The sequence below is a fragment of the Arachis duranensis genome, chromosome 6 (genome assembly GCF_000817695.3).
Source record: "Arachis duranensis cultivar V14167 chromosome 6, aradu.V14167.gnm2.J7QH, whole genome shotgun sequence".
NCBI lineage: Eukaryota > Viridiplantae > Streptophyta > Magnoliopsida > Fabales > Fabaceae > Arachis > Arachis duranensis.
Window position 1 is genome coordinate 78,132,901 of NC_029777.3, and position 8,467 is coordinate 78,141,367.

Sequence of the window (8,467 nt, forward strand, 5' to 3'; positions counted from 1 at the left end):
AAAATGAAAACTGATACGTGTATCACCCAAAGCCTAATTTTATGTAAATCGAATTAGACTAATTCGAATTATAATTTTAAGCAATAATTCGAATTAGGTGGAGTAGATTTAGTAGGTAACGTTTAGATGGGAGTAAATTGAATTAGACAATTTCAATTTATGCATGCATGGGGTAAATCGAAATAGGTGGAGTAGATTTAGCTAGTACACGGTTTCACAAACCAATAGTAATTCGAATTAGGCTTGTTCGAATTACCCAACGGTTTGTGTGCCCATAGTAAATCGAATTAGGTAGTTTCGATTTACCCTATACTAAATCTAACCAACCTAATTCGATTTACCCTTCACCGAGGCCTCTATATAAATTTAGCTTGCCTAATTCGATTTACATGTGCATTGCCTCTATATAATTTGAATTCACTTCATTTGAATTATATTTCACCATCCATACCCCACCAAATTCAGAGAAAGAGATGCAGCCAATCTTGATGAGACACGACCCGGACCGAATCCACCGCTTGGATGGAGTCGCACATATCACTGGCAGCGTGCATGAGGAGGTTAGTAAAATAAATATTTATTTTGATGCCCTTTTATTTGTTTATTGTAAGAAATAAAGAAATTATGTGTTAGTTTTGTTTGCTGTAAACTTGAAGTATTAATTAGAGTTTTGATTTAGGAGTTGCCATGTGTTAGAAGCTATTTGTTGATACTAAACTGTTTAAAACATGAATACTATAATTGATAGAATCTGTAGATCTTGAACATGGGTAATAGTATTGATAGAATGATGGCAGTGTGTTAGAGTATACCAATAAAAAATGGATGTCGGATAATAGATTCTGAGAGTTTAATAGAAGTATGGTTAAGGTAAAAATAAAATTAAAAAAATCGTCTTAGATAATTTATTTTTGGTAAAATTTTGGGATTGTAATTGTTTTTTTTATGGCACGTAGCCCCACCGCTGCATATCGAGTATGAGGAGGCAGCACGGTATGCTGTTAGGCGATAGGATCATGCCGTACGTCCAAATAGCGGGACTAGCCCATCTCGCGAGGCTCAATGATCACTGGTTTAAGTTGGATGAGCCGTTAGTTAGTGCATTATGGAGAGATGGCACCCGAAGACTCATATCTTTCATCTGCCATTCTGTGAGTGCACAGTTATGTTACAGGATATAGCCTATCATCTAGGACTCTCGATTGATGGTCACTATGTCAGTAGATGTTTGACGGACTTCGAGATGCACATCGAGGGAGGACGGCTGCTGTGGGCATGGTTTCAGGAGTTGTTCGGTGTGATGTCACCACCTGACTGCATCGACATCTTCATTGTGAACTACACTTGGATGCAGTGGACCTTCAGTCACTTTCCACAGGAAGAAAACGAGGAGACAGTCCAGAGGTACACTAGAGCGTACATTATGAGGCTACTATCGACATAGCTCTTTGGCGACAAGTCCGGTACTCGCATTCATATCAGGTGGCTACCGTACATGGTGAGGTTACAGGACATGGGAAGTTATAGATGGGGTTCTGCCGCTCTGTCTTGGTTATACAAGTGCCTATGCCGTGTAGCCAACAAGAATGTGGTTAAGTTGGCAGGACCTCTACAGCTTCTCTAGTCATGGATCTTTTGGTGGTTTCCGAGTTTTAAGCCCAACGGTTATGGTTCCTTCTACTGGCCGTTGGCTTTAAGGTACACGGTTGATTATTAATTATATTCTGTGTTGACATGTTATATTTATATTTTTGTCAATTGTTAACAATGTTTATTGGATGGCAAGTGGTCAAGTTATCAGCCGACGTCTAGCGAGAAAGGACCTTGAGTCGCGCACTACAGACTGCAGATCGATTTACTTCGTCCTTGTGATGGGAGTACTAAATAGTTTAGTGTTTTGCTATTGACATATATTGTGAGTTTACTATACATAAGTGTTATGTTGGATGTTATTGCCTTTTCAGTTCGTTTGGATGCCGTACAGCTCTCCGGATGTCTTGCAGGTAGTGCATCTGGAGATATTAGTGCCACGGCACACTGCGTGTTGGAGGTCCGCGACGACCTTGATATACTTTGCTGTGATCGAGTGGCATCAGGTCAATAGGGTTCTGCCTCAGCCTGGAGGAGTTTAGTATCGCCAATAGCCCGCACTGAATATCAATTTTCTGATGTCGAAGGACGGTTGAGACGGTAATCGGTGGTTTTCCTTTACATGACAGAGCTGACATATTCATTGGGACCGTAGGGCAGACCACGTCTTACGATTTGATGTTGTTCCTGATCTAAGACCCTCTCATCAGTACTTAGATTGGTGGTATCAGCATGGGCGGAGATCCTTGTCACCTGAGCTATTCCTCAGAGACCCCAGAGGTGACCCCATCCAGCATGAGGCTTTGCATAGAGGTCCAGGACAGGCTCCACCGATGGATCGAATGCCTAATGTTTTTTTCTTAATTGACCCTCTATAGTGTACTAAAACCAAGAAGCTCTCATCACTAGCCATTATGAGACTCACTATGATGGAAAATTCGGATTTCACACCGATTTATACACACTAATTCCCTACTAAATCGAATTAGCCAGGCTCCATTTAGATATGTTGCTAACAATTTAGTAAATCTACTCAACCTATTTCGATTTATGCTTATAGGTCTCCATAAAGGTAAATCAAATTAGGCTATTTTGATTTACCAGAAAAAAATCCAACCATTCATAAATCTACTCCACCTAATTCGATTTACCCCATGCATGCATAAATCGAATTTGTCTAATTCAATTTACTCCCATCTAAATGTTACCTACTAAATCTACTCCACCTAACTCGAATTACTGCTGAAAATTGTAATTCGAATTGGCCTAATTCAATTTACATAAAATTAGGCTTTGGGTGATACACGTATCAGTTTTCATTTTGGGTGATACAAGTAATTTTTTCCTGCATTTAGTTTACCTAGGTAGTTTGCCCCAGTTTTAATATTTTTAATTGCTTGTTTGATTAGTTTAGGTCTTACTATAAGTAAATATATAATGTAATAGGCCTGTATTTAAAATTATATTATTTATTCTATTTTTCTAAAAAAATTAAGAAAAAATAAAAAAATTTTTTTGCATGAAAATTAATATTAATGAATAAAGAATTTTCATACTTTTTGTATTTATATGTTTTATATTTAATTATTTAAGAATAAAAGATTCTATTGCCATTTAAAGTATTGTTATTTAAAATATTTATTTATATAGTAGGATATTCTGTATTTATTAGAATCCATCAATACTCTTCTTTTATATTTGCATTTGATTTTCATCTAATAAAATCTAATGGTCTATATAAATGTGATACATCTAATAAGCACATAATTATTGTGCTCATTTTAGACATATGCAAGCTTTTTTTCTAAAAAAAATATTTATATGGAATCAGAAGTAGAATATGATAACACAAGAATGAAGGAAATGGCAAGAGAAATAGAAATTAAATGTTATCACTTGGCTTATTTACACTGCTTTGATCTGTCTGTGTTTGAAATACATTATCATTTTCACTTGCCAAGTTCACATCCGGTATCCTAAAGACAAAATAAACATTATTCAGTGAAACTAGAGTAATTAATTACATCAGGATTTAGAAAATTTTATCAAAGAAAAGATTTTACATATTGAATCTTACATTTACGAAGAATCATAGTGAACTTCTGTGAATTGAAACCCACCTTCTGGTATATTGTGATTTTTTCTTGCATCTTGAAAAAGTAAGCAATCATCAGGCAACAAAAACATAGTAAAGTTGCCAAAATACACCAAAAAGCAAAACATACCTTTGTACATGCTTATTATTTGTCTTCTTCTTTTTTGTTTCTCTTATTTGTTGTATTTGTTCAGTTCTAACATCACATGCAAAAACTTATGTTAGCAAATAAAATTTTGATGAAAAAAAACATAGTATTACAATGTATCTACTTATCATCAGATTTAGTTTATTTTTCAGAAGATGAACTCTTAATAACGTACTTTCTATTTTTGGATTATATCCTAGAAAGCAAAGAATCATCAGGCAAGTAAACACAATAAAATTGATAAATACACCTAAAAATAATGCATACATTTTGCAGGATTGCGAACTTTTTTCTTCAATCTTCCTTTTGTTATTCGCTCAAATTCTTCACTTCTTATAATAAATTGGAAACATTCTGTTAATAAATAAAATTATGATGTAAACAGAAAACATAGCATTCTAATGATAATTTCTGAATCTTACTCATCATCAGATTCAGTTTGGTTTTCGGAAGATGAATCCTGAAAAATGTGGTTCCTTTTTTTGGATTCCATCTTGGAGAGCAAACTATCATCAAGCAATAAACACAGTAAAAATGAAAGAATACACCGAAAAATAATACTTACTTTTTTCCTTTCTTGTTTGTTGTTTTCTTGTTTTTTGTGCCTCCTATGAGTCTTGTTCAGAATCAGACTCAGAGTAAGTAACACTATCACTTTTTGAAGAGGTGTCCTTCTTTTGTGGCTTCTTCTTTTTCTCCTTATTTTCTTTCTTTTTCATTATCATCAATTTGTCTTTTAGCTGTGCTCTCTTGACGATACCCTAAAATAGGTAAAATATTAGTTTACATCATATGTATAAAATAAATACACCAAAATTAAAGAAAGGATTCTCTTGAGTTACCATATGATCCTTAATATTAGCTTCTATCCTCTGAACCAGCAACTTTTTAGTCCAGTACTGCAACCACAGTGGTCCAGAAATTGTATCCACCGACTTATTTTTGTGTGTGAATTCATGAAAATATACAATCATAAGAGTATAACGGCAGCCATCAACAGATTTCTTCTTTTTCAATATTTGCTCACTTATGCCCTTGATGAAGAAGTTGAGAATATGGCCACCTTAATTCCACTCACGTATGGTGTTAACATGAAAAATTGGCGGTATGTAAACGAAAAAAACCTTGTTTATGGTTGTCGGCAACAAGAAGGACATCTGAATGTAAAGAATGAATGTCCTCTTGAACTTTTGCCAATCTTCGTCCTTGTCAACACTAATCTCTATCATCGAGTCTGTCAATTACTTCAAAGTATTTCCTTAGAAGCTTTTATAAACTTCCTTGTCCTCCTCACTAAAATCTTGAAATTCAACTTAGCTTGGAAAGAGCGGTCCTACAAAAGCAGCAAAAATATTTCAATAACATAGATATAATGTAAAAATACACCAGAATAATTAACAAAATAGATTACAAAGAATATAAGTATAAAAATTTATGTAATCGGATATCAAATGCATTCAAGCCAATGGTAGCTCTTATATTTTCGTGGGTGATGTTTAATACACCGTATCGGGTGTCCAATATGGTTTTTATCAGATCAAATGAATAAGCCAACTCTTTCAAGAGCTTATACGACACATTCATGGGAGGAATGTACATCAAACCACCAAATCTAAATTTTCGGACTATGGCTTTCTTTTCATGACTCATGTTTTCGAATTTATCATGAAGGAGTCTTGCGGTGTAAACCCCTGAAAATTATTGGATCATTAGTTAATAAATTAATTATTATATAAAGAAATTAGAAAATTAAATTTTATAACTTTAAGAAGTAAAAATATTTAAAATACGAATTTTAACACTAATTTTAAAGATTTTGGGTCAAAATTAGGCCAATGAGCCAAACTGGTTGAAGCGAATCCGTATTGGGCTGAAGGCCCAACCATATAAGCCTTGCTTTAGCTCTTTTTTCCATTCATTTTAGCCTCCCACACTGAAAGAAGAGAGGAGAAGGATAAGAACCGAAATCCTTATCACCCCAAAGTTTCAATCCTTCATAACTTTTGATTCAGAGCTCCGATTGACGAGTCGTTTATGGCCATGCACTCGCAGTCCTTTTCAGTTCTATTCAAACGAAGTGGTAAAAAACTTTATAATTCATGCCTAGTTTTCCCTTCTACTGAATTCGTGATTCTTTGTTTTGGGTATTGAAGGTTTTAATGTTTTTTATGATTTAGGTTCAATCTAGTGGCAGGTAATTGTTGGGTTTTATCACAATCATTAATAGATAAGGTAAAAAAAACTCTAAATTCTTGTGGTCTGCCTAATTTTGTGAAACCTAGTGTTATTTATGGTGATTTGTATGGATTAAATTGAATTTAAGTTGAATTGTAGATTGAATCGGTGAATTAGAGCACTTAGAATCAAATTGTGGTGGTTGAGACTTGTTGAATTTTGTGTGGAGGTCAGGAAGCTTGCAAAGGGGGATTTTCTGGTGTTTTAAGCTTGGGAGAAATCAGCCAAGGTATATTTTGGTTACTCATAATTAATGTATAATATCATGTGGCTAGCTGATTGTAGGATAAGTTAAATTATATGAAGTATTGAGGATTAGTGATCAGTTCTGGTTATTGTGAATGGTTTGAATGGTTGAAGTGATGAACTTATTGTATATATATTCATATAGGTGATGTTCATGATGATTGGTGTGTATATGAATGTTATTGGTGGAAATGTAGGTGATATTGTGTTCAATGAGTTAATGTATTAAGTGGTTAGAATGTTGATTATGTAAGTAAATGAATGTGTGTATAGAGTAGGAATGATTGTGTTAGCCTGGATATGACTTGGTTGATTTTGGATTGAGGTTTTGGAAAGAATGAGGTTTTGAATTCTTTGAAAAAAAACACTAATTTTTGACCAATTTTGGTGGGCTATAACTTGATTTTCAAACTCTTAAATTTTGTAAAACTTATTTTGAATATTAAATTGGATTCGTGAAGTTTATAATGTTTGAAGAATGGATTAAAAATAATTTTTAACCAAAAAATTATGTGCGTTCGAAGTTGGATGTGTAAAACATATTTTTGCAACTTAGCAGCTTTTTTCTAAAGATTTTGATGCATGCATACGTAGAAGATCCCATGCGTACATGAGGATTGGGCTCTGCCCAGCACTCCCCCATACGCAGATGGTGCATGTGTACACGAATATGCGAATTTTAGCATTCATGCATACGCATGAGGCATGCGTACGCATGACACTCCTGTTTTGAAAAAGTTGTACTTTTGAGTTTTTAATCTTTTCTCTAGCTTTTCAAACCCCTGTATCACCTGTGTAACGTACGATAGCTGGTATTTAGGTTTTGGAACGAGCGTGAGAGCGTATTAGGTGAAATGAAAAGGGGTATTTACCTGTTATGAATTTACAGCCAGTGGAATAGAAGGTAGAGGAGTTAGAGTAAGTTATAACAATAAATGATTTTGATTGAAAATAATGAATATGATGATAATAATGAAGAGTAATGATGAGTAACTTGAGTATGATTTTTTTATTTGAAGTGAAACATGTTTGATAAAGAGAAAGAAATTGAAATTGAAAATGTCTGTGGAAATCGTGGTGGTGTACCGCTTACAGATGGTGGGGATCATGGTTATTTACCACTCACGAGTGTGTGTTTTTTAATTGAAAATCTTGCGAGGATTGTGGTGGTGTACTGCTCGTAATGGTGGGGATCATGGTAATGTACCGCTCACTAGGTGGGGATCATGGTGGTCTACCGCCCACCAGTTTTCAAGAGGACAATATCCGTGTTCTGACAAAGTAACCGATACGTGAACTCACGACCAGTAGGACAAGCATATATTATATGAATTTGTATGTTTTGTTTGACTGTGCTTGTCTTGGTTTGCCTAACTGTTTAACTATGCTTATTTGCTACTTGCTTTACTTGCTGTATCTGTGTAATACCCGGTCTAACCGAAATTCATTAAATAATAAGTTAAATAGGAGCGAATATGGTTGGAAGATTTGACAATTGGAATTTGATGATTTAAATATGATATTTGGATTCAGTGAATTTTTTCGAGTCGGAAAACATAGTTTTCTGCGTAAAAGCGCGCAGTAGAATTTTGACCGGCAGTACCGGCTGAGACCTGTCTGGTACTGCAGTTGAGAAAATTGATTATGAGTAAATAAGATTAAGAAATGAGAAATTATAATTTGGGGAGGTAGAAATATTTGAAGTACGATTTAGAGCGCTAATCTTAAAGGTTTTGGTCCAAAATTGGGCCAACGGACAAAAATAAGTGAACCGGGCCTAAGTGGGCTCAAGACCCAACATATATAAACATTAGTTATGAGCATTTCAGCTCATTTTACCCTAAAAAGAAGGGTTGGGGCACTGAATTGAGAAGAGAGAAGAGAAGAGGAAAACCTAACTCTCTTTGATCTTCAAACCACCATAACTTGAGCTACGGGGCTCCGATTGACAAGCCGTTTGCGACCACGCATCGCTCTTCTCATCCTCTACAATTCTATCTAAGTTTTGTGGTGAGTATTCCATTTATCTCTGCCCAGTTTTTGAAATTTCCCACTGTTACACGTTTTTGGATAGTTAGTGTTGAAATCTTGTGATTTTGGGTATTTAGGGATACTCCAACATGGATTCTAAGTGGGTTCTATCCCTACTTCAT